General features: G+C 33.4%; 1 long non-coding RNA gene across 1 annotated transcript; it reads left to right on the top strand.

Annotated features, from left to right (window-relative positions):
- Positions 1-1,603: 1,603 nt before the first annotated feature.
- On the top strand, positions 1,604-20,752 carry LOC132750055 (uncharacterized). Its single transcript, XR_009628495.1, has 4 exons — positions 1,604-1,760; positions 4,229-4,381; positions 11,648-11,717; positions 20,000-20,752. It is a non-coding gene; the product is annotated as an uncharacterized LOC132750055 (long non-coding RNA).
- The last annotated feature ends 3,872 nt before the right edge of the window (positions 20,753-24,624 follow it).

Genomic DNA, 24,624 nt, shown 5'->3' with positions numbered 1-24,624 from the left:
AAAAAGATTTTGACCCAGAGTCATTTGACTTTACAGGAATATTGATCAGCATCTGTAGTTGTGCACCTGGGTATTTTCGTTTGGATTTGTTTCGTACTTTTAGAGGAATTGCCATTGACTTAGTCAAAATTTACAATTTTTTGCTTGTTTCTCATGTTACAATGTAAAAAGTATTTGACCTAGGGTCATGAAACTTAAAAGAATGTTGGTCATCATGTGCAGTTGTGCATTTTGGGTTTTGCTTGTGGATTTATCCAGTATTTGTAGAGTAATTGCCCTTGACTTAGTGTATAAACCATTTCATTATGTTGTGTTGTTTGTTCCTTGAGTGCTTGAGATCAAATAAACCAACTTTACAGGAATAATGATAAACGTCGCTGGAAAGCTATGCACCTGGTACTTCGCATGTGGACTTTTTTACCAGGTTTTCTGAAGGAAAAAAATGGTTATTAGATTGAGGTATGTCGATGGGCAATACATTTCTCAACGGATTTTGACCAAACTTTCTCAGAAGCTTTGTTATCAAGTGCCCTGAAACATATTGTCGGGGTTTTGTGATTGGATGATATTTGACCTAATTATGGCCCTTTGTTTTTTTTTCTTATACAGAATTATCAATATATTCTAGTGAACAATTTCTTCTGTGCTGAACTTGTCCTACATTTTTCAACGGATTTTGTTCAAAGTTTCACAGAAGCTTTGTTATAATGTGCCCTGGCGCATATTGTCGGGGTTTTGTGATTTGATAATTTTTGATCCGATTATGGCCCTTTGTTTTTTTTTCTTTATATAAAGAATATATAGTGAAAAATTTCTTCAGAGCTGAACTCCTACATTTCTCAACGGATTTTGACCAAACTTTCTTAGAAACTTTGTTATCAAGTGCCCTGAAACATATTGTCAGGGTTTTGTGATTTGATAATTTTTGACCTAATAATGGCTCTTTGTTTTTTTCCTTATACAGAATATATAGTGAATACTTCTTCTGTGGCAATTCCTCCTACATTATTCATGTTTTACATTGCACATAGTTACATTGTTTGTTGCTTGTATTTGTATTTCAAATACAACATATTTATCTACAATGGTGATAATTGAAAACCTGGTTTCATGGCGTTGCCATGTTTCTTGTTTCAGTTTTGTTCGAGTTTTTGCCCTTGACTTAGTATAAATTTGCAATTTTCAACTTGTTCATGCATAGCTAGAAAGTATTTGACTTGTAGGCCTGAAAATTTACAAGAATGTGTCAAGCATGTGTATGAACCTTCGGTGTCGGCTTTGGTGTCCGGGTCGGCATATCCACTTATGTTAAAGTTTTTGTAATACCTCAAATATTTTCAAAGTCCATGGACATATGGCTTTGAAACTCTGCGCACTTGTTCACCATCATGACCCCAACCTGTAAACAGGAGGAGGTAACTGTATCAAGCATTTTTTTACTATCAAGCACTAAGAATAGTCGTTGCTGTCCTACTGACAGCTCTTGTTAAGATTTTTTAAGAATGAATAGGGTTTTATTTATTTAATTTTTTTTTTTAACTTTGACTTTACAGTATCTATTGATTATGTTTGTGCATGGGTTATATTGATTTTTTGAAAAATAGATTTTGATTTTTTTTTTAATTTAAAAATGCATTTTAAATGCTTATAGGTGGAAAATGTTCAGTGCCATGATTGCTCAATTCCATGACGAGTCAGTACCAGGATAGCCTAGTGGTTTATGGCTTGCTCCTGAGTCATGTATTAATACAGGAAGATTGGTAAATTCTAATTTTATCCTCTCATAAAAGCATTGTCTAATAAATCAGATTATTTCTGGTCAAAGTGTCATCAAATTTATTTCTATTTATTTATTCAATATCTGTTCAGAAATTCCTTTGCATTAAAGTCATGACCCTGATCAGTGAAAATATGATAATAATAATGAAAATATAATGCATTGTATAATTATAAGTTTTGTTAGCTCACCTGTCACAAAGTGACAGGGTGAGCTTTCGTCCGGCGTCTGTCCGTCCGGCGTCCGGCCGTCCGTAAACTTTTGTTTTAAATGACATCTCCTCATAAACCACTGAGCCAATTTCATCCAAACTTCACAGGAATGTTCCTTTGGTGGTCACCTTTAAAAATTGTTCAAAGAATTTAATTCCATGCAGAACTCTGGTTGCCATGGCAACCGAAAGAAAAATCTTTAAATATCTTCTTTTAAACAACCCTAAGAGCTAGAGCTTAGATATTTGGCATGAAACATCTTCTTGTAAGTGTCTACCAAGTTTGTTCAAATAAAAGCCCTGGGGTCAAAATTGGCCCCACCACAGGGGGTCATTGATTTTCCCTATATGCATATAAAAACTTTAAAAAATCTTCTTTTAAAGAACCCAAAGAGCTAGAGCTCAGATATTTAGCATGAAACATCTTCTAATGAGTGTCTACCAAGTTTGTTCAAATAAAAGCCCTGGGGTCAAAATTGGCCCCGCCCCAGGGGGTCATTGATTTTCCCTATATGCATATAGTTAAAACTTAAAAAATCTTCTTTTAAAGAACTCAATAAGCTAGAGCTTAGATATTTAGCATGAAACATGTTCTAATGGGTGTCTTATGGCCAAGTATGTTCAAATAAAAGCCCTGGGGTTAAAACTGGCCTCGCCGGGGGGGGGGGGGTCATTGATTTTCCTTATATGTGTAAAGCAAAAACTTAAAAATCTTCTTTGAAAAAACCCAAATAGCTAGAGTTTAGATATTAAGCATGAAACATCTTTAAGTAAATATCTACAAAGTTTGTTCAAATAAAAGCCCTGGAGTCAAAACTGGCCCTGCTCCAGGGGTGTCATTGTTTTTAACTATATGTGTATAGTAAAAAACTTTGAAAAAATCTTCTTTTAAAAAACCCAATGAGCTAGAACTTAGATGTTTAGCATGAAACATCTTCTTATGGGTGTCTACCAAGTCTGTTCAAATAAACAAATAAAAGCCCTTGGGTAAAAATTGGCCCGGGGGTGGGGGGGGGGGGCTTTATACAGGTGAGCGACCTCAGGGCCATCATGGCCCTCTTGTTTATATATGAATGCCAGTCTTAAATTGGTTAAAATTAATGTTAATGATAAATTTATTATGCGTTATTGATCACATAATGTCCGACCTTACTCTTTAATAAGGAAACTTTAATAAAATATAAGAAAGATAAGCCCAAAGAGTGTAAATTTGTTTGATGTTGATGTTTTATTTTATTTACCAGGTGTGTTGCTTGTGTGTTTAAAATTTGTAGAACTTTTTTACAGTTCATAATAAATATTATAAAATATCAGTATTATGGACATCAAAATGAATAGTTACTACAGCATGGAGCTTCTATACTGTTGGTAATCATTATTGTTTCCATGTGAAGGTTTTGCATTTTCATGTAGTTGCTGCATATATTTTTCAGAGAAATACATTATATTGAAATTAAAAGGTGGATAGATTAAGTGGAGGAGAATTGCAGCACACAAGTACTGTTCTCTCCCCCTTCTAATTTTTGAGATATTACCCCTTGATATTCATTCTTTATTTTTGTTCAGACCATAACTTAGTTACCATGGTATGGTCTGTAGGAAAAAGGTCAACATTACAGCAAGAGATTGGACTAAGTAAATTTGTCATTTAGTTTATCATGAATTATTATGCGCAGCAATGTTCTGTCTATAATTTCTGCATGAATGATGGGATTCTAATAGATATTGGTTTACATGATCACCATAAGTAGACAATATGTTGTATTGCCAAGACACATATTAGTAGCTTTAAAATGAAGGTTTTACTTTCAGGTAAAAGGTAGTAGCCATGTGATTAATATGTCAAACTATTAGTCTAATGATTGCTGGCAAAATGGGTTAAGGTGCACAGGGGCATGCCTTTGCTTTCTTGAGCAATAAACTTTACACTTATTGCTTTGTACTGCTTTCTTCCTGAAATGGATTCGAGAGTGTTTCCATAAGCTTATAGTTTCCAACACATTCTAAATAAAATGTGTATAAACTATATTTTGTCAGATTTTTATGTACATGTATTGTATTACTCTGAAATATTTGTCATATGTCTTCACTAGACTATGTTTAACATGCAAAAACTCATGTTGGCACCTTTAAGGTCAAGGTCATTTTTTGGAGGTAAAAGTTCAAATTGCCTTATAACTATCTCATTACATTATTGATTATCAAAAAAGTTGTCATAATCCTATTTTTATCTGAAACAGAAGATGTGTCATGCCAAGACGTAATGTGCAACTTTGAGATCAGTGCAGGCATTTTTGTGTCACCTGTACAATATATTGGCGACATACAGGGATCTCTTCTTCATTGTCTTCCAGTACAAAAATACAGATACTTAAGGACTGTGGGAACAATAGGTAACAGTAAATTTCCTTTTATGCTATTCATTCCGTCAGCTCTTATGTGGCTACCTTTTCTCTTACATGGCTTAAAAAAACAATAGAACAAATGAGTTGCCACTTAAATACCAAAAATTGAGCATTTCCGTCTGTCCATCCGTCAGAAATCTTTCCTGACCTCTGTAAGAAACTACTAATGCAATTTCAACCAAACTTAACAAGAATGATCAGTACCAAGTCTAGTTGTGTATATTGTTGGCATTTTCCGGTTCAATGATTTTCGTCAGAGTTTTGGCCCTTATATATTTTTTGTCAGGGTGGCATTGCCTTTCCTGTTGCTGTTCACAAAGTTGTACCTGGATCATAACTTTTTATTTCTTAGTGTATTGTCTTCATACTTGGCCACAACAACCCTTGGGACAAGACCTTTCAGTAGACCTTGACCTTCATCCATAAATGACTTGACCTTCAAGGTTAAAAGTCCAAATTTTGCTTGTTCATGCTGTTTTTGGCTGTAACTTTGTTATTTTTGAATGGATTGTCTTCAAACTTAAACATAATAATCTTCAAGGATGTCCCTTAAAAATAATCAGACAGACCTTGACATTCACCCATAAATGACCTTGACTTTGAAGGTCAAATTATTGAAATTTTCATTTTTTTGGCTATTTTTGGCTGTAACTTTGTTATTTTTGAATAAATTGTCTTCAAACTTGAACATAATAATGTTTTAGGATAACCCTGAAAAAATAACCAGACAGACCTTGACCTTCTTTCATTAATCACCTTGACTTTGAAGTTCAAATTATTGAAATTTTCATTGTTTTGGCTCTAACTGGCTGTTACTTTGCTATTATTGAAGGGATCAACTTCATATTATAACAGAACATACTTAAGGACAAGACCTTGTTGTTTATTGTGACCTTACCACAAGGTGTTTCACCACCACGTGACTTCACCATGTGACACCATCATATGACTCCACCACATGACTCCACCATGTGACACCACCATGTGAAACCACGTGACTGTGCCACATTACTCCATCACGTGACACCAGCACCTGACTTCTCCACGTGACTCCACCATGTGACTCCAACACGTGACTCCACTATGTGTCATCACATGTCGACACCATATGACTTCATCACGTGTCATGGCAGGTCAACACCACGTGACACCATATGTCATCACATGTCGACACCACATGATACCACCACTTGTCATCACATGTCGACACCATGTGTCACCACGTGTCACTACATGATACCACCACACCATGTGATCTTAACACGTGACACCACATGTCATCACATGTCAACACCACATGTTGACACCATGTGATACCACCACATGACACCACATGTCACCACCAGGTGACACCACCAAGTGTCATCACATGTCGACACCATGTCACCATGTGACACCAGCATGTGTCATCACATGTCACCATGTGACACCACATTTCACCACAAGACACCACCATGTGTCACCATGTCACCACCATGTGACATTATGTGTCACCACCAAGTGACACCACATGTCACCACCACATGACATCTTAGTCATCACATGTCAAAACCATGTGTGACTGCCACGTGTAACTACCACCACCATGTGTCACCACCTTATGTCACCACCACATGTCACCACATGTCACCACCACATTACACCACATGTATCTATTTATAGCATTTTCTATTTATAGAATTGAGTGTTTCTATTTATAGAATTTTCTTTTTTTAGAATTGCGTGTTTCTATTTATATATATATATATATAAATTAGTATATTTAAAGATTTTGTTCAAACATTTCTTTGTTTGCTTTTATAGAAAGTAAAAAGTTGAGCGTTGCCCCCGCCCGGCGGTGGCTATTGTTTAAAAAGTTTGTACTGTCTACTCTTATACCACTTATGCAATTTCATTATACCCCCACCACAAAATGTGGGGGGGGGGGCTATAATGGATTCGCTTTGTCGCGTCGGTCCGTCCGTCCGTCGGTCCATCTCCATTTTCGTGTCCGCTCTACAACTCCTATACCAATTGAAGGATTTTCTTCAAACTTGGCTCAAATGTTCACCTCAACAAGGGGATGTGCAGAACCCATATTGCCCATGTGTCAGCTCAAGGTCAAGGTCACAATTGATGGTCAAATATCAAACACTATCAAATATTACACAGTATGTTGTGTCCGCTCTGTAAGTCCTACACTATTTGAAAGATTTTCTTCAAACTTGGCTCAAATGTTCACCTCAACAAGGGGATGTGCAAAACCCATGTTGCCCATGTACCAGCTCAAGGTCAAGGTCACAATTGAAGGTCAAATATCAAAAGATCAAATATTACACAGTATGTTGTGTCCGCTCTGTAAGTCCTACACTAATTGAAAGATTTTCTTCAAACTTGGCTCAAATATTCACCTCAACAAGGGGATGTGCAGAACCCATGTTGCCCTTGTGTCAGCTCAAGGTCAAGGTCACAATTGAAGGTCAAATATCAAACAATCTAATATTACACAGTATGTCATGTCCGCTCTGTAAGTCCTACACTTATGGAAAGATTTTCTTCAATCTTGGCTCAAATGTTCATCTCAACAAGGGATGTGCAGAACTCTTTTGCTGGCTTAAGGTCAAGGTCACACTTTGAAGGTCAAAAATTTTGACTTAGAAAATATTCTTAAATTTTAAAAATTTATTTGAATATTTCTAAATTTAGAAAAGGTATTGCTTGAAACTTAAAATATTTTTGAAGGGTCACAATTCCGATATGCTGTTCGTTCAAGTTTTCATAACTCTGTATTGCATTTTAACAAAGTTATGCCCCTTTTTAAGTCTTCAAAATTTACATACAATCAAATATTAGACAAAATGTTGTGTCCGCTCTATAAATCCATACTGATGGAAGAAATTTTCTTCAATTCTTTACTCAAATTTTTCACCTCAAACAAGGTTATGTGCAGAATCCATGTCACCTTTGTGCCGGCTAAAGGTCAAGGTCACACTTGAAAGTAAAAAATTGACTTAGAAAATGTTTCTTAAATTTTTAACATGTACTTGAATAATTCTGAAACTAGCGCAGGCATTTGCTTGAAACTTAAAAGATATATGAGGTGTGGCCAAATAAGATATGCAGGTCAAGTTTCATTACTCTGTATTGAATTTTGACAAAGTTATGTCCTTTTTAAGTCTTCAAAATTTACGTACAACCAATACTAGACAATATATTGTGTCTATTCTATAAATTCTATACTAATGGAAGGATTTTCTTCAAACTTTACTCAAATGTTCAACCAAACTGGGTGATGTGCAAAAGCCATCTTACCCTTGTGTCAGATTAAGGTCAAGGTCACACTTGAAGGTCAAAAATGGACTTATAAATAAAATGTTTTAATACATTGTGAAAATGAAAGGTTATTTGTAACTGTTACGAACATGATTTGATAATATATATTTATACTATTACCTGTACAATTAGTCTTTTTTTCACCAGAGATAATTTCTTTTTATGTATTTGTGCCACATAAGTTATTCTCTTAACCTGTGACCTTTCCAAGTGGTCATCTTTCAAGGACATTAGTGGGGGTATGAATCGCATTCAGCGATAGTTCTAGTTAAAAGTTACTATGAAGCTTTATAGGTTTGATCTGTAACTCAAGTTCTTGGGCATATTAAATGGGTTTTATTAGTTGAATGATTTTGGCCGAGTTATGAGCCTTCAAGAAAAAGGTGGTTTTAAACATTCCTTTTTTTGCGTTACCAACTACACATAAGTTTGTCCGGAATACTCCTCAGAAACAACTGGTGCAATTTCATTCAAACTTTACAGGAGTGATCATTACCAAGTCTAGTTGAAAACTCAAAACTTAGTGAAAATTAAAAAATCTCTTGTCTGAAAGAACAAGGCTTAAAGCTTTGATATTTGGTATATGATATCGTTTAAAGGTCCTCTACCAAAGTTGTTCAAATCCCAGCTCTAGTGTCAAAATTAAACCCCGCCTTGAGGAGTTTGTTTTCCTTATATGTATATAGTTAAAACTTTAACAATTTCCTCTGAATTGACAAGAGAGGTAGAGGTCAGATATTTTGCATGTATTATGGTGTAGTGGACCTCTACCAAGATTGTTTAAATTATAGCCCTTTGGTAAAAATTGGCCCCACCCGGAGGTCATTTATTTTCATTGTGTATGTATAGTAAAAAAGTTAAAAAATCTCCTATGAAGGTACAAGGCTTAGAGTTTTAATATTTGGTATATAATATCATCTATAGGTCTTCTACAAAAGTTGTTCAAATTTTGCCCCTAGTGTTAAAGTTGGCTCTGCTTATTGTCTGAATTGACATAGGCTAGAGGTATGAAAGTTTGCATAAAAATTGCATAGTGAACCTCTACCAAGGTTGTTCAAATTATAGCACAGGGTCAAAATTTGCCCCGCCCAGGGTCATTGATTTTTGCATTGTGTAATATAGTAAAAACGGAAACTAAAACAAATGTTTGCTGAAAAGAAGAAAGCTACAGCTTAGATATTGACATGAAATAATTTTTAGTGGACCTGTATTAAGATTGTTTGAATTAAACTTTTGCTCAAAATTTTTCCCTTCCCAAGGGGACATTGACCTACTGTCTTGTCCTTTTGATCTACAGCCATGAAATTTTTGACCATGTGTAAAGTCTGAGATTTTAATATCAACATACCTAGATTTTGACAGTCAGATTAAGATTGATATCAGCTGACCAAGATTTTGACAAAGTGACTACTGTTTGTCCTTTTATGTACACTCATGAAATTTAGGCCATGTGAAATATTACCTTGACCACCAAATTCACTCGACTCAACTGCTTTATGTCAAAATTCAGTTGTATAGAAGCCAAAAAAATCTTCTGTTCCTACACTACTATTTAGTGTTGTATTATATAATGTGGCAGCATAGCATTTTTCAGAAATGCAATCTTGTTTTACACCTTTTTTTATACAGCTTTTTTATGCCGTCGCAGCATCTGCGATGTGGTGGCATATAGTGATGCACATGTGTTTATATGTGTGTGTGTTTGTGTGTTATATATCTTATATAGTGATCTTAAAAAATCTTCTTGTGAAAAACCACTAGTCCAATTTCAACCAAACTTGGCAGGATTGATTATGGGTGAAGGGCTTCTAAAGTTGATCAAAGAATTTCATTCTATGCAGAAATCTGGTTGCCATGGCAACCAACCACTTGTCCAATTTCAACCAAACTTGGCAGGATTGATTATGGGTGAAGGGCTTCTAAAGTTGTTCAAAGAATTTTATTCTATGCAGAAATCTGGTTGCCATGGCAACCAAAAGGAATTACAAAAATAAATTTTAAAATCTTCTTGTAAAGACCCAAAAGGCCTAGAGCTTAGATATTTTTCATAAGGCATTGTCTGGTAGACCTCTACCAAGATTGTTCAAATTATAGCCCTGGGGTCAAAATTGGCCCCGTCCCCGGGGTCATTGATTTTCACTATATGTACATATAGTAAAAACTTAAAATACCTTCCTGTAAAGATCCAAAAGGCATAGAGCTTAGATATTTTGCATAAGGCATTGTCTGGTAGACTCTTACCAAGATTGTACAAATTATAGCCCTGGGGTCTAAATCGGCTTGCCCCCGGGGTCATTGATTTTCAACATATGTACATTATAGTTAAAAACTTTAAATACCTTCTTGTAAAGACCTTAAAGGCCTAGAACTTAGATATTTTGCATAAGGAATTGTCTGGTAGACCCTTACCAACATTGTTCAAATTATAGCCCTAGGGTCAAAATCGACCCCGCCCCGGGGTCATTGTTTTCGCTGTATGTACATGTAGTAAAAAGCTTTAAATACCTTCTTGTAAAGACCCAAAAGGCCTAGAGCTTAGATATTTTGCATAAGGCATTGTCTGGTGGACCCTTACCAAGATTGTTCAAATTATAGCCCTTGGGTCAAAATTGACCCCGCCCCGGGGGTCATTGATTTTCACTACATGTACATATAGTTAAAACTTAAAATACCTTCTTGTAAAGACTCAAAAGGCCTAGAGCTTAGATAATTTGCATAAGGCATTGTGTGGTAGACCTCTACCCAAATTGTTCAAATTATAGCCCTGGGGTCAAAATCGGCCCCTCCCCGGGGGTCATTAGTTTTCCTTAAATACTTATAGTATAAGAAAAAAAAAATTTTTGTCCTGAGATACAAGACATAGAGCTTTGATGTTTGCTATATAATGTCATCTATAGGTCCTCTACCAAAATAGTTCAAATTTTTCCCCTGGTGTCAAAATTGGCCCTGCCCAGGGGCAATGATTCTCATTATGTACACATAGAAAAAACAGAAAATAAAACAAATGTTTTCTGAAAGCTTAGATATTTGACTTGAAATGTTGTTTGGTGGACCTGTATCAAGATTGTTTTGAATTAAACCCTTGGGTCAAAATTTTGCCTTGCCCAGTGACATTGACCTGCTTTCTTGTCTTATAATGTACAGCAATGAAATTTTGACCATGTGCACAGTTTTAGTTGTAAAATTGAACTTTGATATCAGGTGACCTAGATTTTGATGATGTGACCTTCTTGTCCTTTGATGTATAGCTATGAAATTTGAACCATGACCTTCACCACCAAATTCACTAGTGCATTGATATATTCCTACTCTGATCTTTTATTGGATTAACAACAGATTTAACCACTTACCTGATTATAAGAATTAGATAGGTCAGGGATCTATGCATTATGACAATCTTCAGTTGTAAAGAAACAAAAAAATATGTTCCTACACTACTATTTAGTGTTGTATTAATGCGCTAGCAGAGCATTTTTCTCAAATGCAATCTTGTTTTTTTTTTACTAATGCAATGTCTCATATTTAGAAAACACATACCTAATCAGTAATTGGGGTCCTTTATGTGTCGACAATGTTGGGGTCACTGGGTTCAAGGTGAAGATCAAGATCTAGCATTTATATATATCTGATAATTTTTTAATCTTAAGTTAAATAATTTCAAATAGCAGTGACTTCTATTTTTCACAGTAACTAAAGGTTTATTCTTATTTTATTTTTTGTATTTTTTTTGGGCCAAAACGGAGTAAATAGGTGAACATTTTTTGTAAATTAATTGCCAGAAAGAATATGTGTCAGGGGCATTGATGTTTATCAAACATGTTCTTGTTAGTTATAATATTTTGGTGTAGTTGAGATTTGTAATGTACATAATTTAACATGCAATTAATGCACAGTATGTTTTTCTGTTTTTATTTTTTATATATCTATATTATCTTTTTGCAGTTTATGGGATACCTGACAAGCAATAGAAGATTAAAATTCCATTTATGTTATTCAGCAGTTCAAACACAGGGTAAACTTTTTTTATTAATTTTGATGGTTTTGTCATTCAATGTTAATTATGAGGAAAGTCTATTTCATTACAATCATGAATGAAAAATATGTCTGACTAATATACAAATTTATCAGAATCAATTAAAATCTGCCCAGTGATATTTAATGTGGCTAGAAAAAGTTGCCAAACATTCCTTTTGAAGTAAGATTTCAAATTATTTGAAGGATTTAACACATTGAACAAATACACACATAAAATTCTTACTCATGTATATTTAGCCTATAGCTTTCAAAAGAGAATATAAAGAGAAAAAATTGAAATTTCATTTTACTTTGACACATATAGAAAATCTACTTATCGAAGTTTGACACAAAGAAGTGTCAAACCATCCAAATTCTTATTTTTTTGTCATCTTGCATATTTGGTAGGTGGATACCTTTAATATTCCTCTAATTTTTAGTGGAGTAAGTGGTCTCTAGGGTCAAAGCCAATGTCACTGGTTTAGAAAATAAAATTAAACATTTTTGCTCATACAGCCTTTATTTTTAGCATATGCTCAGGGTGAGCTATTAGAATCACTCTTCGTCTGTCATCAGTTGTACGTCTTCCATTGTCCGTTCACAATTTTCAAACGACATCTACTCTGAAACAATAAGGCAGATCATAATGAAACTTCACAGGGATGTTCCTTGTGTGAAGCCTTCACAAAGTTGTTCAAAGAATTCCATTCCATACAGAACTCTGGTTGCCATGGCAACCAAAAGAAAAAACTTTAAACATCTTCTTCTAAAAAACCCAAAGAGCTAGAGCTTAGATATTTGGCATGAAACATCTTCTAGTAAGTGTCTACCAAGATTGTTCAAATAAAATCCCATGGGGTCAAAATTGGCCCCGTCCCAGGGGGTCATTGATTTTCCCTATATGCATATAGTAAAAACTTAAACAAATCTTCTTTTAAAGAACCCAAAGAGCTATAGCTAAGATATTAAGCATGAAACATCTTCTAATGAGTGTCTACCAAGATTGTTCAAATAAAAGCCCTGGGGTCAAAATTGTCCCCGCCCCAGGGGGTCATTGATTTTCCCTATATATGCATAGAGTAAAAACTTAAAAATTTTCTTCTAAAAAACCCAAAGAGCTAGAGCTAAGATATTAAGCATGAAACATGTTCTAATGGATGTCTACCAAGTTTGTTCAAATAAAAGCCCTGGGGTCAAAATTGGCCCTGCCCCTCGGGGTCATTGATTTTCCCTATATGCATATAGTAAAAACTTAAAAATTCTTCTTTTAAAGAGCCCAAAGAGCTACAGCTAAGATATTTAGCCTGAAACATCTTCTAACGAGTGTTTACCAAGTTTGTTCAAATAAAAGCCCTTGGGTCAAAATTGGGGCCCGCCCCAGGGGGTCATTGCTTTTCCCTATATATATGCATATAGTAAAAACTTTAAAAAAAATTCTTTTAAAGAACCCAAAGCGCTAGAGCTAAGATATTTAGCATGAAACATCTTATAAAGGGGGTCTACCAAGTTTGTTCAAATAAAAGCCCTGGGGTCAAAATTGGCCCCGCCCCAGGGGGTCATTGATTTTCCCTATATGCATATAGTAAAAACTTAAAAAATTCTTCTTTTAAAGAACCCAAAGAGCTAGAGCTGAGATATTAAGCATGAAACATCTTCTAATGAGTGTCTACCAAGATTGTTCAAATAAATGCCCTGGGGTCAAAATTGGCCCTGCCCCAGGGGGTCATTGATTTTCCCTATATGCATATATTAAATCTTAGAATCTTCTTCTAAAAACCCAAAGAGCTGGAGCTTAGATATTTGGCATGAAACATGTTCTAATGGATGTCTACCAAGTTTGTTCAAATAAAAGCCCTGGGGTCAAAATTGGCCCCGCCCGGGCTGATATTGATTTTCCTTATATGTGTATAGCAAAAACTTCTTTGAAAAAACCCGAATAGCTAGAGTTTAGATATAAAGCATGAAACATTTTCTAGTAGTGGGGCGGGAAATTGAGAAAATAGTGCAAATTGTGATACAAGCATGAAACTTTAAGGAAATCATCTTTAGACCATGTAGATTTCAAAAGTGAAGTGGGCCCAAAAATATCTCTGCTAATTCAAGATGGCCGCCATTTTCAAAATGGCCGCCATATAAATTTGACGTACATTCTAGCTCATTCATTCCAATTTTTTGTACAGACCTTTAACTAACACCAAAAGCATGCATATACTTTTCCCTTTTCAAAAATTTAAATATCACAAAATTTCTCGTTCATACATCCTCTAAATCCAAGATGGCGTCCAATATGGCCGTCGATTTTGTGCAAAACTGTTATATCATTTTTATAGTATAATTTGTTGCACAAATAATTTTTATTATAATAAAAAAAGTGTTTAAACATATCAGAGATAATCATATTAATGTTAATCTCAATAAAAGTAAACATTTTAAAAGTTTTTGTTTAAAAATATCTTTAAAAAAGATAAAAAAAAATCCATTTTTTTCATATTTTTCAAATTTTATTTTCTAAATTAATGTACAAAGTTAAAAAAGTTACTTTATATCTTAAACTGTATTTGACATTCCATTAATATCATGTGTTTATTGTAAAAAATGTAAGAAAAGCATTAAATCTGTAGGTTTTATATTTTGTGAAAGTGGATGGGGTAATTTTATATGATAATTGTAAAAGAAAAAAAACAACAGAAAATATACATAGCTAAGTTCATTCTATTTCTTTTCCTTTTTACTTTTCTATAAATTCTTATGCAAATGTTCCAACTTAAAAAGTACTTTTAATTGGATGAAAGTATTTTTGTCTTCCTTCGGGCCATTTAGTAGGTGAGCAAGAAATTCAATATACATTCAGTTATTAAAATTTGGTTGCATGATATTCTTCTTTCAATATATTTGACATTATATTTTAATTGTTAATTGTAAAGACATATAAGAAGACAATTAATCAACTAAACATGCTTAAAATAGCAAACATGTACATGAATGTAAAGGTATAAAGGTAGTCCATAAACGCATATTTTTGACACCTCCACAATTTTATATTCATAATATAGACATGGCTTAAAAGCCAACAAAATGTATGTGATGTGAAACAGATATATCAATGATATGGCCTGGCCTGCATGCAGCTTTTAGAAAAGTTAAGATACAAACTAAGTGTATTTCCTAAAGTAATCATATCTTATTTTTTTTCTTTCAATAAGAGGGTAATGATGACCCTGGATCACTCACCTAAGATCATTGTTGGAAAAAAGGTAACAAGATCATTTTGGGATGTCAATTATGTCATAACACGCATGATTTGTGTCATAATTGAATCCGGTTGTTTTTTAAAAAAAAACATGCTCAATATCTGGTTTCAATTTTTATTCACACGAGAGGACTTTAATAACCATATTTATTATATACGAGTCCATATAAACTTAGTGACCTCTAGTGTTTGGTAAATTTGGACCATGTTGTCCATGATATATCATTATTATAACATAATTATGATCAGGCCTCGACATTAGCGGTGGTCCGTTGGTCCGAGACCACCTGATTTTGGCAAGGACCACCTAATTTTAAAAGCCACTGGTCCGTCGGACCACTTGAGTTTTTATGGTTGGTGCAAGGCTCATTTGGGAGTATGGCGATTTGTGTCAAAAACATGTTATATACATTTTGTTAAAATCATTTGTTCGAGGTACATGTATATAATTCATTAATCTCTGATTAGTTAAAGACGTTCTTAAATCATCAATAACTTTCATTTTAAGTCATTCAAATTTTGTTTTTGCAAGTTAAAAGAGTTAAGAATTTGTAATAATAATTTAGGTACAAAATTCATTCAAATGATGTTAGTCAGTACCGGTATGCATCGTATGATACCCACGACGGTAATTATGATACTAGTAATGTATAGGATATCAGATAAAATTAAATTTCAGATACTTGATTAATGGCAGCAAACGAAAGGAACTTGAAAAACAACTAATTATTTGTTGCTACTAATCTTTATTGTAACTAACGATAATAGATCTATTTCTTCCAGAGATAGAATTACTTTTAAAGTTTAAAATTACTCAATGTCAAAAATAAATGTCAACAAGGTAAAAAAATCTGTATTCATAATGAATCAGTGAGAAAAATAAGCTAAACTATAGTTATATTGTCATTATTTTTTTTATCCTTTTGATATTTCCTTTCAAAAACAAGAATAAGATCTATATTTTATTTATCAGTTTTCTTAAAAATGTTATCTATAGAAGATACATGTAATTATCATGATAATAAGACGTACCATGTATCAGGAATGAATATTTGAATAACAGACATAAATGTTTCACTATTCCCTTACTTGAGTTGAGGGAGAAATCATTTCAATATAAGAATTAACATAAATAAGAGCCCTGTTGTGTAGTTTTGAATGAGATAAAAATAAAAACCAAATAACATTACAATAGAATACCTACCAACTTGCTCTACTTCATTTCTGATTAGATAAAAATATATTTGTCTGAAGATACCTGTTTTCTTTAAAGGTCAATAATACATTATGTCATCAAATTTAAGCATATATTATTTTTTTCTAAATTTGCAGTAAAATGTTACAATAATAATAACTGACCACCTTACTTCTTGAATGACCACCTAAAGTTCAAATCTAGTGGTCCGGCTTACCACTTGCTGAAAAAGTTAGTGTCGAGGCCTGATGATGATACATGATTAATGTATATGCGTCGGATACTGTAGGTTAAGAGAAAACAGATTTATTACAGTAGTCTTTGTAAATTAAGTGATACCATTGCAAAACTGATTTAGACCTGCAGTATCATCATACAAATTTATGCATGTTATATCAGTCTACATCCCAAATATCTTAGTTCAAGTCATTGCAGTTTAACACTAGATGTTTTAATGTGTTTTCCTATACAAGTCTGTGAACCCAGGTGGCTCTATGAGCATGATTCATTAAATATGTTAATAAAGACACAAGGTGGTGCTACATGCTTAGTACCTGTGCTCTGTGCATTTTGATTTTTGAGAAGATTTTTTATTTTCCATCTACACTTAATGATCCAAAAGTGTTTTATGTAACTTTTAAAGAGGTCTTCTTTTCTTGGCAAGGTTATATTTTGACTATCTAAGCTCTAGGCATAACAGTTTGTTTGTTGATTATTTTTTTAATAACAACAACAATAAAACAACTTCAATGCGATTCCCTACACAAGTCTTTAAAAACTGTGTACCTCGCGAGGGCCTTTAAATCATGCTCCTGCAGTCCAAAATGGCTTTCCCTGTCACTTAGTTTACATTGACTTATATATTAAAATTCTTCTCCGAAACTACAGTGCACAGAGAAGAAAAAATATCGTATATCATCACCTTGTGATGCTATATAAAGATTATGAACTATTGGCATAAGGTCAAAATCACTTAGTTTACATCCATGGACTCTTATTGGAATATATTTATATGAGTCTTCTTGTGTGAAAAAGTTCTGAGAGCCTAGTTATTGGGCATGTTTCTTTTCAAATAATTTATAAATCTTGACTGGTGAAAAAAAGATACTCCTTACATGATTTTAGCATTCTTCAGTATAAAAGAATTATAGCCCTTTTCTAACAGTGGATCTAAGGTGAGTGATCTAGGGTCAACAATTCTCTCTTGTTTAATGGGAAAAATAAAGAAGGAATACATTTAGTTTATATTCTAAATAATAATGTGGGTCAAGCGGTTTTATTGATACCTATTTTAGCACACATAGTAATTAGATAATATGATGTATCAGTCGTCTAAATTTTGATTTCTTTAGATAATATCATGTCTACATAAGTTACTAGTATTAGAAATGGACAGTACTAATTCAATTATACTTGGTTACAATGATGTGCAAGTAAATATAACTTTGAATCATTCTGTTACAAGCTTTTAGCAAGACTAAATTGTCCAGGAAATAATTGTATTCATAAAAAGACAACATTTCACTCAGGTCCAGGCATGATTTTATCTAACATATGGTTCATTGATGAATATTCAGTCTTCTTTCTGTACAATTATCAAATTATATCAAGAATATTGAAACAACTTATATCATGCAAACACATTTAATAACTGAATGTATACATATGATTGTATCTGCATTTATTGATATTTTAGTACACCCTCTAGACCTGAAGGAAAACAAAAATACCTTAATACAATAAAATACTTTTACAGTGAATATTTGCATAAGAATTCTTAAAAAAACGTTTTTTTGTACTACAATTGTCTGATAAATTTACCCCACCCACTTTTAATAAGTATAAAACCTTCACATTTTTGTTTGTTTTTGCTATAATTATACAATAAAACAAAGTGTTGATTGAATATCAAATACATTTTAAGAAACTATGTAACTTTTGGAATTTTGTACATAGACCTAGAAAACAATGTTGGAGAAAAATGCAAAAAAATGGAACTTTGTTTTTGATTTTTTTAAAGATTTTTTTTTTGTACAAAAAACTAAAAACATGACTAAAAATGTGGTTAACTTAAAATTCGATTTTTTTCTAATACAATGTATATTTAACAATTTTATATGGTAATACGCATACTGTGTGGAAAAAATTATACTACCAAAGGGATATATCAGTTTTCATTAAAATTGGCAGCCATATTGGACGCCATCTTTGATTCTGAACAAATATGCAAGTGAAATTGCTTGAAGATTTAAATTTTTGAAAAGGGGAAACTATATGCAAGCTTTGGTGTAAGTTTCAGGTCTGTACAAAAAATTGGAATGAATGAGCTAGAATGTACGTCAAATTTATATGGCGGCCATCTTGAAAATGGCGGCCATCTTGAATGAGCAGAGATATTTTTGGGCCCACTTCACTTTTGAAATCTACATGGTCTAAAGATAATTTCCTGAAAGTTTCATGCTTGTATCACAATTTGCACTATTTTGACAGCAGAGACCTTATTTCCCGCCACACTATAGTAAGTGTCTACAAAGATTGTTCAAATAAAAGCCGTTTGGTCAAAAGTGGCCCTGCCCAAGGTGTGTCATTGTTTTTAACTATATGTGTAAAGAAAAAAACTTGACCAGCTAGACCTTAGATGTTAAGCATGAAATATCTTCTAATTGGTGTCTACCAAGTTTGTTCAAATAAAAGCCCTGGGGTTTAAACTGGCCCCCCTCCGGGGGCCTATATACAGGTGAGCGACTTCAGGGCCATCATGGCCCTCTTGTTTGGTTGATGTCTTTCATGTTTAATACAAACATGCCAAGGGAGGTCCTCCTTCTTTGTGTATAGTAAGGGGTCATTTGGGTCAAGGTCAATGTCACCAATGTCAAGTTCACCAATGTTAAAAATTGATTTTTACAGGTGTATTAACCATATTCTATAGACAGATGTCATTAATAATTGATAGGAACATAAAATTTGATGGAATTAGTGGTAAGTTGGGTCAAGTTCACCAGTGCTAAAAATGGATTTTTACACTTTTGCTCATAAAGCCTTTATTTATTGACAGATATATTTCATATTTGGTAGGAAGATAACTTTCATGGTATTCATCCTTTTGATTGGGGTAGGGATCAGTGGGTCCAGGTCACTTGTGCTAAAAATAGATTTTTACACTTTTGCCCATACAGGCTTTATTTATTGATAGGTGTATTTCATATTTGGTAGGAAGATAACTTACATGTTATTCTTACTTTGGATGGAGTTAGGGGTCAGTTGGGTCAAGGTCACAAGTGCTTAAAATAGATTTTTACACTTTTGCCCATACAGTCTTTATTTATTGACTGATTTATTTCATATTGGGTTGGAAGATAACTTGCTTGGTATTCTTCCTTTGGATGGAGTTAGGGGTCAGTTTGATCAATGTCATCAATGCTCAAAATAGATTTTAACATACTGCCCATACAGCCTTTATTTATTGACAGGTGTATTTCATATTTGGTAGGAAGAAAACTTGCATGATATTCTATAGGTGTCAGTGGGTCAAGGTCAAGGGTGCCAAGTATAGATTTCTTACATTTATATATATTTGATAAAGTTGAATATTTATCACTTCACAAGTCATAGCATTGACTTGGCAACTTATATATTTCACAATTACAAAATGCAATGACTCTGTCAAGCTATATAATTTGTGTTTGCAATATTTTGGCAATGTTTCTGTCCATAACTCAGTGAATTGGTAAACATTTTTTGAAATATTGCTACTGACAAGAATCGAACCCGAGGGAATTTGTGTTTCACTAACACGTTCTTGTTAAAATGTTAACTTCTTCACTTTACTTTATAGGTAAGAAGACAAGATGCACCATTTTCCCGAGAGGACAACACAAAATAAAACTGTTGTGGCTTATAAGTGACTTAAAATATGAAAACTTCAGAATTAAAAATCGAATCTTTCAAATGTGAATTGTGACACTTGATTGGATTTTTGGCCTAGATATAATTGAAGCCTCATATGTGCAACTGTGTCTTGACTCATCTGTGATGCGGTGGCATATAGCAAATCAACTTTGGACGTGCACTGTTTGAGATGTAAAATTGGATTTTAATAGCACCTGACCAAAATTTTGATATGTGACTTACTTTCTTTTCCTGTGATGTACAGTTTTGAAATTTGGTCCATGTGCACGATTTTGAATGTCAAATTGAATTTTGATATCAGCTGGCTTAGATTTTGATGATGTGGCCTACTTTCTGTTCCTTTGATGTACAGTCATGAAATTTAGGCCATGTAAAATACCACCAAATTCACTAAACTCAAATGCTTTATGGCAAAGTTCAATTGATTATAAACTAAAAAAAATCTGTTCCTACACTACTATTTAGTGTTGTGTTATATAATGCGGTGGCATAGCATTTTTCAAAAATGCAATCTTGTTAGCAATTGATATGATGTTTGATTGGTCATATATTTGGCTGTTAATGATAAATGATATATTTCAAATGTAAAAGTTTAAGTGGGAATATTGGTTTTAGGCTGATAATCAGTCTGGCTGTCTGCTTGCACTTCCTAAAAACCATGCAACCAATTTCAATAAAACTTGATGGGAGTACTTGGTATGATGTCTGCTTCCAAAAATTTTAAGGAATTTCACTTTGAATGTTAATCTAAAGATTTTTGTATTAATTTTGCTGAAATTTACCATCTTATTAATGAACTGATTTGAACCATATTTGGACTCTCTTGCTTGTCAGACAGGATTATTTAGTTTTGCAACAGTGCTAGAAACCCCTGTTTTAAAATCCCACAGGTTAAGACAGATCTGTGTTTAAATAATGTCATTTATGTGTGCATTTAAGAATACTGAATAAGTGGATATTCATAGGTAAAAAAATGTGTAAATGTCAAAAAGTGGACTTTTTGCGCGGGGAAGTATTGGGGAAAATACGATTTTTTGAATTTAATACTGTTTTTGTGACAAGGTGAATGTTAAAATTATGCCGTTATTGTAATCATTCTATTCCGTTGTTTAATACCTTTATTAGTTATATAATTGTTTGAAGTTTATATTGTTAGTTTAATAAAGGACCTGATCACCAATCTCTTTGTCATATTTGTTAACATTTATTTTGTTATATGAATAACCTATTGTTTTATTAACACAAATATTGTTTCATTAAAACATTTCTGATTTGTTTAGACCAAACTTAATCGAACGAGCAATGAGAACAATAATCTAAGTACCTGAACATTCAAACTTATTAATGTAAGATGCTGTATGAAAATGTGTTCTCAAACGATAGAAGAAAGTTTGCCTAAAAAGAAATATTTTTTGCGTCTAATATTTGTGAATGATTTCAATTTTAAATATCACAAATATTTCCACAATGCAAAATTAACCACTTAGACATTAAATTGCATACCTAGAATGACATTATTTGCTGTTATGAATGAAGTTGTCTATTCATACATTTCTTTAATTAAATGACATAGCATTTTGAACTTAACACTATTTTTAGAAAATTATTTATTTGTGTTAAAGAGAATTTTCGTAAAGGTCATTTGAACAAACACTGACCAGTATCTATCGAATATATTCATATATTTTCACCCATCAGAGAAGTGTGGTGTCACATTGATATAGATGTCGGAGTACTGATCTGAAGGTCTATGGTTCGATTCCTAACCAACACCAGGTTATGTTTTTTTATGCTCCCCGAAAAAATTCGGGGGAGCATATAGTCGTCGGGTAGTCCGTCCGTCCGTACGTCCTGAATTCGTGTCTGGCCCATAACTTTGTTATTTGAAGTCGGATTTTAAAACTATTTCACAGAAATGATCACCATATTGAGACGACGTGTAGCACGCAACATTTGGGTTGCTACCTAATAGATCAAGGTCACAGCATGACCTTGCAGCAAAATCGTGTCCGGTCCATAACTTCATTATTTGAAGTCGGATTTTAAAACTTTTTCACAGAAATGATCACCATATTGAAACGACGTGTCACGCGCAACATTTGGCTCGCTACCTTGAAGGTCAAGGTCACAGCATGACCTTGCAGCAAAATCGTGTCCGGTCCATAATTTCGTTATTTGAAGCTGGATTTTAAAAAATATTTCACAGAAATGATCACCATATTAAGATGACGTGTCACGCGCAACATTTGGGTCACTTCCTTGAAGGTCAAGGTCACAGCATGACCTTGCAGCAAAATCGTGTCCCGCCCATATCTTTGTTATTTGAAGTCGGATTTTAAAAGTATTCCACAGAAATGATCATCATATTGAGATGACTTGTCATGCACAACATTTGGGTCGCTACCTTCTAGGTCAAGGTCACAGCATGACCTTGCAGCAAAATCGTGTCCGACCCATAACTTTGTTATTTGAAGTCAGCTTTTAAAACTATTTCACAGAAATAATCACCATAATGACACAATGTGTCGCGAGCAACATTTGGGTCGCTACCTTGAAGGTCAAGGTCACGGCATAACATTGCAGCAAAATCGTTTTTGGCCCATAACTTTGTTACTTAAAGTCGGATTTAACAACTATTTCACAGAGATGATCACCATATTAAATCGACGTGTTGCATGCAGATTTGGGTTGCAACCTTGAAGGTCACAGCATGACCTTGCAGCAAAATCATGTCAGGCCCATAACTTCGTTATTTGAAGTTGGATTTTACAACTATTTCACAAAAATGATCACCATATTGAGACAATGTGTTGTGCACAACATTTGGGTTATTTTTACAATTTGAACTTTGTCTGTGACATAACTCTGACACTACAAAAGGTATACCTTCCTGTGTCCAAAACCTATTCGGGGAGCATCACCCGGTTCAACCGGCTCTTGTTTTGATTTACCTGCAAGAATTAATTTGAAATAGTTTTACTACACCTAGTTTTAGAAAAACCTTTTATGTGGTGTTTTTATACACAATTATATTTTTTATTTCATAACAGTCTCTTTCAACGGTTTTGTTTTGACATTATGGAATCGTTTGTGATTTAGCGCATACATGCTACAAAGACAATTATTAAAAATACTACACTGATGGTGCACACAAATAAAATTTGCAATAGTTTTAATGGTAATTTTAAAATTAAAATAAAAAAATTAAGATGCTGTAATAGGATTCGAAATTACCAGATAACGTCTACATTCTTTAAGCAGGCTGGTGAAAATGCCAAATCGGCTTATGTCATAAAAAATCATATTCTAGAAAAGACATAAAGATATTTCTTTTAAACTTTGTTTGTTAATTGAGAATAATATTTGACATAAACAGAAAGAACAATATTTTGCTACTGTCACTATTATGAGAATTATGTCCCCTTTAACACATAATTTTTGAAGTCCGGAAAAAGTATGTTACGTATGCAAAATCGGTTAAATAACTTCTTTATGCTCTAATTCATTGCACCAGCACCTGTCATCATACATTTCATTCAGTTGTCAGAAAAAACTTCAAAGTATAATGTTCAGTGTCAAAGAATTGTCAAAATATAAATGCAAGTAACAGAATAATTAATAATTAATTAAAGGTACAGGCGCAAAAATCTAGAGCAAAATGAAGTTGTTGGACACATTTCTATTTAGAATTTTACATAACAATATAATTTTTATCAACTTTATATATTTTGTTTCTAGAAAACGGGAAATAGAACAAAAATATTTTTATTTTATTTGTATCATATATATCAATGCTTAATAAACAAAACAAGTGAGAAAGAAACATATTGATTATTTTTTCTAGAAATATGGTATTTTATGTCTTGAGCCTGATCGGGCATTTTCACCAGCCTGTTAAGTGAAGCAAAAGTCCTTTACCAAATGCACTAACATGGCTTTTTAAGTTTCACAATTTTAACAATTCAATATTTACAAATCGAATTACAAGTAGATCGTAAAGTTTACGGAATATCCCGTTTACAGGGTCAAATGCAAGAATGCCAGGTCAATGTTGTTGGACAATATATATAATATTTGAAATGTCAAATAGAATTGCTATCTTCAGTTTTACTATTAATTCATATAAAAAACACGGCTGGTTTACAAACGGTGCATTGGATTAATTACACCCTTTGGGCTGTCGGAGAAGTTATAGTATTAGTTTTAAGGAATTTTGACTGTTATATGGCCCTATATAGATAGTTGTTTGGAATATAACCTTAACCGCTAGGTTTGGGTTATATTGTAGCAGTTCGGGTTATATTGTAAACAAAAGTTTATATATGGCCATATAGCCTGCCAAACATCTTCATAACTAATTGATAATATGGCAAAAATCTATTGTTTAAGAAAATAAAAGTGAGATTTTTATCTCATAGCTTGACAGCAGTCGTGTATATAAAACTGTATAAACGTCACGATTTTCCAAATGAAAAGTGACATTACAAACGTGCAGTATTATAATCATCACAGAGAACAAGTGTGTGAAGTTTCAATCCATTTTCTTCAGTA

Source organism: Ruditapes philippinarum, unplaced genomic scaffold, assembly GCF_026571515.1.
Source record: "Ruditapes philippinarum isolate M1 unplaced genomic scaffold, ASM2657151v2 ctg1451_1_1_1_1, whole genome shotgun sequence".
Taxonomy (NCBI): Eukaryota; Metazoa; Mollusca; class Bivalvia; order Venerida; family Veneridae; genus Ruditapes; species Ruditapes philippinarum.
The sequence above is the reverse complement of the archived record's forward strand: the minus strand, read 5'-3'. Positions and strand labels throughout refer to the sequence as shown.